At 36.8% G+C, this 11,901-nt stretch overlaps 1 long non-coding RNA gene across 1 annotated transcript; it reads left to right on the plus strand.

The window, feature by feature from the left end:
• The first annotated feature begins 825 nt into the window (after positions 1-825).
• LOC120322862 lies at positions 826-6,891 on the plus strand. The gene is made up of 3 exons (XR_005562800.1): positions 826-912; positions 6,486-6,689; positions 6,782-6,891. It is a non-coding gene; the product is annotated as an uncharacterized LOC120322862 (long non-coding RNA).
• The last annotated feature ends 5,010 nt before the right edge of the window (positions 6,892-11,901 follow it).

The following is an 11,901-nucleotide window of genomic DNA, read 5'->3' on the forward strand; positions in this document are numbered from 1 at the left end:
TGAGTACCAGAAATTTGCATCCACTCAAATCTCCTGATGGTGATGAGCCAGGGATGCTGCTGATCATGTTTCACTACCCCTTTAGACAAATCTTTGTTTGTTTGGGTTGTTGGAATCCTATCATTCCTGAGCACTAATTTCACATAGAAAATGCTGAACAACCAACCACGTGTGTTATCTTTTGTGCCTTCCCATCCACCTGCTCCTTCTCCCTTTACTCTTCCTTTCAGTCCTAAATGCAGTTTTTTCCCTCTCCTGGCTGTCAAATGTATCTTTTACTTCAACTGAAGGAGAAAATCTCTTAAACCACGGTGCCACATGTTCAATGCAATCAAAAGGAGTTTGGCTTGTGTTAATCTAGGTGTGCTATATTGTCTGCACCTGGGGAGAGTGTGTGGATGTGCCATATTGAGAAACTATACATTACTTATCTCTGAGCTGTAGCACAGAGAAATAAACAACCATATGGCAAATGAACTTCATTTTTTATTACTCGATTTTATTTGTTTCAAAATAACGCAGTGCCACAAATCCAGAATATTAACAATGCTCCATCTGGAAAGTGAAAGGTTTTGCTGCTTTGCCATTCCAGCATGTTTGCTTTCTTGATAAACTTCGGTTGCTCTCCCTGCCCCCCTGCCTTGCACCTCAGGGATCTGCCATAGCCAGGGAGGTCAGTGAGAACAGAACATCTTTCTTTTGTCTTAGCTGGGCTCATTAAATACTCAAATGCACAATGCATTATGTCAGATATGAAATAAAGGGAATCAAGTTAAAGCTATAGTTTGACAATGCCTTTACTCTGTGATTTCTCTTCCTTTTAAAAGGCAAGGAAGTCATCTGACACTCTTTGGCTGAAGAGCTGTTGGGGAAAGTCAGTGACCAGCTTTGTTGTTCCAAAATAAAATGGAGGTAATTCATACTGCTATAAATAAAAAGCAGTGATTGTTATGGTATGCAATGATCATTTGTCATTATTCCTATATTGAAATGCACAGTTATATAACCAGTCCTCCAAGGAACCTGTATGTATAATTTAACGAGTTCTGAGCTACCATTCACTTTACTACTGTTTCTTTCCATGTCAGAGTAGCTTTTTACCATCTAAATCACTTAAAATAAACTATTCTTGGCCTACATTTGTAACCATTATTACCTTTTAGGGGTGTAAAGTCACAGTGTTCATAAACACATCATGATGTTCTGATGCACAGCTTGTTTTGCAGAGCTTACAATCTGACCATCTTTGTACCTAATCCAGTTAATATGTATTAATGATTTATAACTTGTGATAATTATGGGAAAACTCCTAGATAGTAGCAAACATAACTGCCTTGTTTTCATATTAGAATTTTAAAGTAACATGTTTTTAATGCCTATTGTAACAACCAAAAACAAGCCAATAGAAACTTGTGAAACTTTGTGTTCAAATCCTAAGTCAAAGGAAAAGTAGCAGTATAAATATCCTTTAAAAATGAGATATGACCAAGAGTTATTTAAAAAAAAAAAAAAAGGAAGAGTGGTTGAAGATACAGATTAATATTTGCACGTAAATAAGTTGCTGTGCTTATTAGTTATCATTTTTTAATGAGACAGAGGCTTTTTGACGAGTAAGAAGCCAGCAAACAAAGAGTAACATAGTGTAGAACACAAATGCAAACATTTATGCATGAAAATGCATTTGTCCATATGTTTGTTTACGTGGAACTTAACACATTACCTAAGTTCAGATGCCATTTCTCAACTTGGAGATCATTATCCTTTTCTGTTATTCCTCTGCCCTTATCCCTTCTCTCTTCTTTCTTCTTTCTCTCAACTGGAACTTGTCATTCCTTTCAGATTTTAGGGGGGGGGAAATTCTGGTTATGTGTATTTACATGTGATCATATTTTCAGTGTCTTTAGCTCTTTTCACCCTTTTCATTCCTCAAGCAACCAGGGGTATAAGTGAGTATATTAAAAACTTCTACAATCATGAACAATGCAGTTCTAATTATAGGGAAGTGCCATACTGTAGTCAATCTCTAAGCAGTTCTAATTATAAGACATCATCAGATTAAATTAATAAATAATGAAAGTTAATTTAGAAGAACTTCTGTAAAAATGTAAACGACACTTTGACATACAAGTAGAATTTGTAGTTAAACTGAAAAACGTCATACAATAACTTCACAGTTGCATGCACAAGTCTGTGAATTCTTTGCTTTGATCTTTTTCCTCAGATGTACTGGCAGATCATGTAGGCTGTCAAATGGACATGCTAATTATGCATTTACAAAATTTTCTGTGCTTAGTAACAGATATAAACTCAAATCAAACTATACTGCAGTCTATTCTAGATGTGGACAGCAGCACTTTGTCCTTTACCTGTGTATTTATTCTTCCTGTTCACCTCTTGACCATTTCACCTTTCTATATTTTAACACCTATGTACCTTAACCATACAGAAGAGACTTGAAGTCTTTTCATGATGAAAGCAGACCACTATAATACGGAAATTTTTATGCATTTTGTCCACCTCTCATCAAAGCTTAGATGGTTTTCTCTATTCTTGGCTTCTTGTTCTCTCACAAAAATCAACATGTATTGTTCTTTTAATATTTTTATGAAAGAGAAAATATCTAATAGACAAGGTTCTCTGATGCCTGCCTAATTTTGTGATTTCCCTTCATTTTTATGGAGTTTCCCCCCCTACCACATAGATTCCTGAAACCAGCCCCTGGAAGGGAAAGGTTAGGTGTTCAAAACTGACTAATGATCTAGGGAGTTTGGAATTTTATTTTGTCAAGTTCCTTTATATGTTTGGTGTCACTCAAACCAAGTATTCACTTCTCAAATTTCTCATCAAATGGACAAAATATATCCCTATTTGTAGATCAGTGTCAAACAGAAGCCTTGCCTTTGATTTTTATACAAACAGGCATCAAAAAAAACATTTCACTTACAAAGGACACAAGACTTCAAGCTGCCAAAATTTCTTAGCTTCAATTTACTGCAGCTTTTTCTGAGATCCATACTCCTACTACTACAGTTGTCAACAGCACAAGATATGAGCTTGGAGCTGATCACAGCCTCAGAACAAGTGTTCAGTGGTTTAATACCAATGCAGTAAAATGAAAGGAATGGGCAAAAAAAAAAGAATTAAAGTCTTCCCTGCTTAGCAATGGACAGCCTTGAAAAACTGGTGCCTGTGGAATAACTTTTTCTGAATATAGTGCTGTTTGTGCCTGAGAATTCCCGTTCTAATGACAGTGAAATGGAATAACCATGAGGAAATAAGCGCATTTATCTTCATCTCAATTTTATCTACTCTTGTGTATTCTTAAAGCTCAGCATCTAAAATCATGACAGATAGACTCTCTGCAGCTGTTCACTTCTGTTGTCAGCTCCATCACTACAGGGAGATCAAAGTGGTCTTTTAGTTCCATATAAACCCTTACTGCTCTAACATGTTTTACAGAGGTATAAAGAGACTCTACCACCAGCTTTACTTGGCTCTTCCAGTGCCTCCCCTCTTAAAATCATAACTGGTGTTTCCTGGAGAAATTTTTTTTTCAGGAAGGACCTTTTCAATTCCCACAGCTACACAACAGCACAGCTGCTGTGTCACACTCTCCCCTTTCATCCTTACCACAGGGTCCAACTCCTTTCAGAATATGACACTGAATTTAAGGATTTGATGAACTCATTGGAAAACCTTATCTCTTGTCCAGATCATGAAAATGAGTGATCTCAAATAAGTGACTTAGTAACAGCTGAAAAAGCAAAAGCTGAATAACCTTTTTTTATTACATTATAACCATGTTTTCCTAAACAATCCCATGATTTCCATAGGACCTAATTTATAGTTTCTCAACATTTTGAACTGAATGTAGCGTAAACAGCCAGCAATAAAAAATTCATTCATCGCATACACTGGTAATTTACATTAAAGGTGAAGGATGCCTGACTCACTCATTGCAAATTAACTGCAAGATTATGAAACATTTTTCTGGGTCTAAATTAATGCATAAACCAGGGCAGGAATGAGATGGAAGAGGAAGCAGAGGACGGTAAAATTACTTTTTTTCCTTAAATGAGGACATATTATTATGATGACATGCTTTCACACTCAGATTTTCAAGACTTCAGCCTAGTCATTAGCATTATATCTCTTCTGTAGATGAAACCTAACCAGAGACATGTAAAATTGTCCGGTATGCATGTTCTAGAATTGGGAAAATATCCCATGTTCTTGAGTTTCATCTAGTGTCTTTTTTACTGTATACCACCGTGTCCCATATAGGCTGTGTTACTTGAAATTACCACTATTTAAATCCACATAAAGCTTACTCCAAATAATTTCTTTCATGTGCTTCAAATTATGCTGCTGGAGTCTTACTGTTTCTCAGAGACATAACATAAAATATGCCAGATTATCCTATACTTTCACATGAATAGCTTTTCTTAATTCAATTACCTATAAAATGTGTGGGTTTTACTTACCTTTCTTCCAAGATTCTTGTAAAAGTGAAGCAAAGTTGGTAGACTTCCCAGAAAAATAAGAACTGCAGTGTTAGTGCAACAGTGTGGTATAATTTGTTCCTTGTAATTTTGCATTAATGAATGGTTTTGGAGAAACAGATTTGGTCTTCAAAAGTTTCTAACTCCAGGATAATTTTGCATGTTTATAGAGTTGTCAACTGTTTTTAAGACTGGGGGCTTCATGACTGGTTTGAATTCTACCTGAATTCAAATTGTTGAATTTTAGTTGAATGGCTTGACTTTCAAAATCATCCTGTAGAATTTCTTGGCATTAGTCTCATGTGTAGGTTTCTGAAGGTTAAGGCTGTTAGCTCTGGACTTCTGTCATCATCTTCACTGAAACCAAAAATGGGCTGAACACGGTGCAACACAAAAAGAGTTTGGTTCTAGCTTGCCAGCAGACAACTGTTTTAGACCACAATTATCATTCATGAAAATGAGTGTCTAAGATAAAAAAATAGGTTCATTTGACGGGGGAATGAAAAGTTAACAGTAAATTAAAGCAAAATTAAAATTTTGTAACTTAGTTTATTTCTACCTTACCACTTGTAATAATTTTACATTTCTCCTGCCCACACTGAATGCAATTAGCATCTACTTTGCAAGTTTTATAAAAGTACTTTAATGCACATTATGTATCAAGCACATGTATTATTTTTTCTTTTGATCTAATAATTATTGAAGACTAAAGCACAGCAAATGCTAACATAGGTGTTAATTTATTTCTGGAGAGTGTGTGTATGTGTGTACACATATGTGAAATGTAGCTTGTAATCTAAACCTGGCAGGGGGAGCTATTACACTTCAGTAATATTTGTGAGCCCAACTTGCTGAGAATTCAAGACAGATAGTTTTCTATTCCTTTTAAAAACTAAAAGACATGGTATTATCATGGCAGAAATATCTAAATATGCTTTTCTTCCCTCATGTGTCTTCCCTTCATGTCCTAAAAGGAAGCCTGCCTCTCTGAATGGAAATTCTCGTTTAATTTCTAGTCTTGTAGCTCAGAAAAATTAGAAATGTGTTTCCCTGATGTTGGTTATATTCACATCTGGCCTCAGAGCAGCAGGTAAAAATCTACTCTGTAATCTACTGTGTACTTTGCCTGCTTTATTTCACTTGGAACAGGTAGCTATCGGAAGCATAAAGTACTTGGAATATTTAGGTATGTGCCAGGGTGCAGATGTATATGAAAATTGGAAATTTAAAGGTAATGGTAAATATTATGGTTCTTCCCAACACTGGGAAATTTGGAATTTGAACTTTGGGAGCTAGGACTGCCCTGATAATAGTCCCTTGAACACGAATAACTTGGAGATCAGCTTTGCAGAGTGGATCACATTTAACACCTTATCAATTCATGCAGGAATTGATGCTGAACTGCTCACAGAGATGGAAACCCAGCCCCATTTCACTGATGTCACATGGATTTTGTGAGAGTAAATGAAAGTCACAGGTAGTAAAATCAGACAAATATTTAGAATTTGTATCCTGGACTTCTGTTTCTCATATTTTAGATATTTTGTTTTAAAGAAGTATTCAACCAACAACAGAAAAAAGTGTTTCATGGGTAAGGGAAAGCCCTGTTCACACACACTGAACAGGAGAATTCACATTACTTCACTCTAGAAGCATAACAAATAAAGCTGTTCTGATTCAGATGGGTCCTTGCAGGAAAACACCATGCAAAAGAGAAAATGTATGAAGACACTGTTCTTCTTTCCACTAGTCATCTTCAGTCTTTGGTTTCTGTAAGGTTCTCTTTTACTAGGCAGCCCTTGCAAAATCAACAAAACCAGCAAATTTTGTACATGTGATGGCTCACAAAGAAAAATTTTTAGAATGTTTAGAATGTTTCTTGTCTCTTATCCATATTGCTTATGTGACTGTTCAGCACCTGCTCAGAGTGCCTGTCAAATTATAGCTAAAATCTTTTTCTTTCTCTTCACAAAAATTCCTTAGGTTTAGAGAAGTGACTGTGTTGTAGTCCCACTAAAGGTGAGAGTGGATTGGAATTGCAAGACCAAAAATGGAACCGTATCCTGCACAGCCCTCTTGGACCAGGACATGGAAAGGACAGCACTGGAAGGCTTATGCACTACCAAATGTGCTTTCACAACCTCTTTGGCTACAGAGACATCCTGCATCCCACATGCATCTCACCTGGTAAGAAAATCATGATATTGTAAAAAAAATATTGAGGAAAACGTGGGGTTGAGGTTTTTTCCTTCACTTTCTCTATCTTTTTTTCTGAACAGGTAAACATGAATTTGCTCTGGCTATTCTTTACACCAGTAGAACACAAGAAAGTAGCTTTCCAAAAATCAAAATAGTGGACAGCTCGAGCTCATGGACCTCCACAGGAATTAGTAACACAGCACTCTTTCTGTGTGCTTTTTGCTTCAGAACTGCTTTGTGTCTGGTTTATCTGGAGCTCAGGACGAACTAGTCTGTAGCCTGCCATGTACAGCCAAGATTTAGAAGCATTTCCTCAAACTTGAAAAAGTTACTTTTATTTTAGAAGGAAGCAGAGATCAACACCTAATCCCTTGACCACAGGTGCTGGGACTTTAAGAAGAACAACAAATATCACAACAGTCCCAAAGAAAACAGTGAGAGCTGGCATTGCTGCCGTTGGCAATTTGAATTTGCGAACAAAGTTCAGGCAAACTATTGGTTTCAGTCTCATTTTTACATTCAGGGCAGTGTTGATTTTTGAGTACTTCTGTGGTGTGATCTAAATCATTTTTACTCCACTAATTAGGATGATATCTTTGATGCAGACTGTAGCCCTTAGGCTTCTGTACTCGGTTCAGTTTGGTTCCTTAAGACTCAGGTGAGAGATCAACATTTCCCACTTGTCACAATTATAATTTGTGACACATTTGTGGCACAGAAGCATCTGTATGATGCTATATGATTGCTGTGCAAAGCCCAAAATCTGACTGTGATTTTGCACGGAATGAGACACACACATTTTAGACTCAGTGCTGCTCTGTTTTTCAACAACTTTGATTTAAAATAAAGTTGGTTCTGTGATAAGGACACTAGACCAGGGATCAGGAGAATTTGGTGTTATTCCCCATTCCAATATTGGCCCAAGAAGTAAATCTATAGAAGTCATTTCATTTGTTGGTACCATTTTTCTGTCCAATTTTACTAGTTTAAAAGGTAAATTGGAGACTACTGCTGACTCTGAGACAAGGATGTGCCTATAGAGCTAAACCTAATGAACATAGTAAATTAAGACGTGGGTGTGCAAGTGAAACATTTGTACAACTGCTCACTAAATAGCTACACAAAAATGCCCATTTGAATTTGTGAATTCTGAGCTTAACAGACAGATATTTTACTGCAAGTCTGTTAAATGTTTGTTTCCGTAAACAAGAATTGTGTCATGGTGATGTTGTTTGGGTGAAAGTTTCCTGCATGTTTGGGATTCTTTGGATAAAATGCTGGCCTAAAAAACATGATCCATACCAATTCCTATGAAAAATATACAGAGTTTGAATATGCTTGTCTCTATACAGGGTCCCTGTTGTGCGTGATACCACAATACACGAAATGTTGTTGACTGAAAAATTACATAAAAAAAGAACAAGAGTGTCAACAGAGGAGCTCAACAATTTCTGTCATTTAATGTAGAGAAGTAAAAACTTCTTAAAAAGGCAACTTTTTAAGTTGCATATTTCCTATTCTCACCTCGACCCCACCCCCCCTTTCAGACTAATCCTCAAATTTGGATCAGGTGGGGAGCTGTGGCTTAAATAGTTCCTTAGCAGCTGGAGTGTTAGTTGCTGTGCTCTCTTTGCTCTTCTGAGTACTCCAATGTTTTTATATTTCAGCTTTTTTATATTTAATAGGGAATTCTTTCAAAAGGAAAAAGATACTAAGTCAAATTTTCAAGAACTGGAGCAACTTACAAGTCTCTTGAAAGGTAAGGTCTCTTGAAAGTTTCCTTTTGTGATGTTCATGTTCAGATGAAAAATTAGGGATGAGGTTATGAGGGACAACTGTTAAGACTGTCATTTGAAACTAAGAAATGAGGAAATAATGAACAAAAAGTGGTATGAGTTCAAAACAGGGTAATTGTTTGCTGGGGAGGAGGGTGATGGTATTGCATTGAATTAAGTTAGACCTACCTTCTAAGTGAAGAAAATGAGTGCTGCTGAGAATGCTGGCCCTTTCCGGAGCAGTATATGATTTGTTTTCAGTACCTTGAACACCTGGAGTCTGAAGAGTTGGGATTTAGTAAGACAGTAAAAGAAGCAGCTGTAATATTCAAAATATGAAGTGATTAGGATTGCAACAGGATTGTAGGAGAGGAAAACTCAAGGGAAGGATAGATACAGACAGCTTTCTGAAGGTACCAATAAGCTTTTACATACAGAAACACTAGCTAGTGTTTTTCTTTCTTTTTTGAATTTGTTGGCAGTTTCATTGTTAATTTATCTTCTCACTTGAGGCCTTTCTCCTAATAGGGTAGAAATCAAAGTTTCTTGGGAAGGAGTGTCAGCAGCTCAATATGTTTAGCTAAATCTTGTCCTAAACTGTTATGTGCTGTTGCAGTATGCTGTGTAATATGTACCACAGTCCCCTGAGAGACAATTGCATTTCAGTGATGGTTACAGTGATGATTATCCACGTACTGAGGAGATCTGTGTCTTGTGTTTCAGTTTTGTGGCAAAATAAATCCTCCTATATCTTTACCACTTCATCAAGTGTACCTCTAATAAAGATCAAGCTTCTGGACAACCCTGAAAAACCTTAAGCATCCTTTTTTTTTTTTTTTTCTTAGTGAGGCCCCAAATTTCAAATTGATTCCCCTTTATAGGCAACCTTCCTGCCTTGCAGGAAGGCTAATAATTAGGCTGGGATAAGCAGGATGTTTGAGAATCAATAGTAACTAATTTAGTATTATTAGAAATAAGGAACTTGCTGTTCCAGAAAAAGAGATACCCAGTTGCACATTTTAGTATTGTTGCCTCATGCATGGAGGCCCCAAAGTACAGGATATAAAAGCAAGGCATGTTTGATTAATGAGGACTGGGTCGAGTTCATCTGATGGCTCTTGAAGCTACAATCTAACTATTATCTCCTGATTAATGTCAGGCATCAAATTTACAGTTGCTAACTATGACTGTCCATGCCAGGCTTTATCTGTGCTGTGAGATGTCGGTCCCATTTAGATGGTATCAGCCTGCAGTGAGAATTATTATACTACCATGTGGTCATTTTAGCAGCTCTTGTGCATATTCTGTGTGGGATGTCTAAAAGTTATGTGCCCAAGTTTGAGCAAGTCACCTCAGGCTCCCTAAATACTCTCGGAAATACAATAGATATCTCCAGAGTGTGATTTTTTTCTGACCTATTTTAGACACTCCCTTCTTAGGGTAAGATAAATTGCTCTCTGGAGATGCTGTTTCTCTCTACAGATAATAAAGGAAACTGAGGGTACCTGCCTCAGACCTTGGGCAGATGGTGACTAAATTAGAGCAAATGAATCACACCTTTGCTATCATTCAGGAAGAGTAAAACAGGATTAGCCTCTTCATTTGTGTGGCAGGGGGAAGAAAGGAAAATAAGAATAGGGAATTAATGTGTACCTCCATGTACAATGAAAGAGTTCCAATGCTGTCAAATAAAAAGGTGAGTGGTTTATTTCACTGATCTGGTTAAGATTTCCAGACAGCACTAGCTTAATCAGAAGATGAAAAGTAATAATTAAAGGCAGAAAAGGTAACAAAAGGCAGCATCTTGCTGAAATACTTCATCTTCCTCCCAAGGCACCCATACATCATGTAAGAAGGGAGCCACTTAGGCTCTGTAATAACCAAAATTGATGATGATGATTATTTATACTTACCTGGTGTTCTTTGCACAAAAATTTTAAACCTCTTCAGAAATGGGGATGAGTATGATTGTCCTCAACATATAGAGGGTAAAACTAAGGCATAGTATGGCTATAATGCGTCAGAAATTGTGATTAATCAGTGCTAAAGTTGAAATGGGAGTTGAAATATTTTACTCCCTGTCATCAGATCTAGCTATTGGTGCTTTTATCTTTCTTCTCTCTACATTGTCAAATGCATAATATGGACTTGCTCCTGTGGCTTTTTAAAGAATATTTTGGAATTACTCTCAAACTTTTTAGAGACTCAAGTTTGGTTGGTTGGTTGGTTTTTGTGAAGGCCACAAAACAAGTTCAGCTTCTACTGCCATAGGAGCTGCTAACTGAAGACAGTCTCAGTATTATCAAATTTATATTGAGAAAGCAGTGTGGAACTGCTCTGATGTGTAGTTACATTGTGTACAGGGAGAAAAAAGTTACTGAAAAAATTTTATTTGCTATTTCCTTTTTAGAAAAAACAAAAAAGAAAAACAAACAACAACAACAAAAAAAAAACAACAAAAAAAAAACAAAACCAAAAAACAAACCAAACCACTAGTCACATTTTATAAATGTGAGTTCCAAGAAGCAAATTGCTATCCTTTCCTGCAAAATAAGTTAAAAGTGATCTACCACAAGTACCAGCAACTCTCTCCAATTAACACCAGAAATAATTCTGCAGGTGGCTCCCCTGATTTTAAGAGCCATGTCCCCTCAGCTTGCTGGGAACAAAACCAGTCAAGATGACCCTGAGGAAACGTCACATGCATTTCTACCACTCGTGATGGCTCACATGAGAAAGGTGTCTACGTAGGCAAGTTTAACTGTCCCAAGAGCAGAGCTCCTGCACTCTGAACTCGGTCAGCATCTGTTTGAGATCAGTGATCACAAGCAGGTTCTTCTCCTTCTGTTTACTTTTGCTTCAGCAAAAGACACTGTCTGTGGTCCTGAAGGCAGTGAGAAGGAAAAGAAAATTGAAGTCAGGGTATACTGCAGCAGCAGAACATATGTATGATTCCTAGAGCTCGTGAGAGAGACCACATAAAGACAAGGTGTGTAACCACCTGACTTTTGTTGTGCAGCTCCTTCTAGCACTTGCATTATGTTGAGGGTGTATGAAAATACTTAAAGGTACACTGGTAGCTCAAATTCCAGAGATGAGGTATGTGTTAGAAACATGAAATCACACTAGAAATATCAAATCCTAATTGAAACATAAATGTAATTAGAAGGACAATAACTTTTTAAAATTAAATTCAAGAACTGCAAGCACTGCTGTTTCAAAACAAATAATTTTATTTCCAACCTTAACTATGAAATTTGGTTGAACTATTATAAATTTTGAAGGGGATTCTGTATGAAGTGACACCTGATGACTCTTTCAGGGAAGGAGGATTTATCTGTGGTAGTTAGTGCTACAGAAATAAAAACGAAGGAAATAGAATACACTTAAAATTCTAATTTTAAAATGCCATGAAACCTGACAGA

Source organism: Pipra filicauda, unplaced genomic scaffold (assembly GCF_003945595.2).
Source record: "Pipra filicauda isolate LSUMZ 115617 unplaced genomic scaffold, ASM394559v2 scaffold104_size2351352_pilon, whole genome shotgun sequence".
NCBI classification, from domain to species: domain Eukaryota; kingdom Metazoa; phylum Chordata; class Aves; order Passeriformes; family Pipridae; genus Pipra; species Pipra filicauda.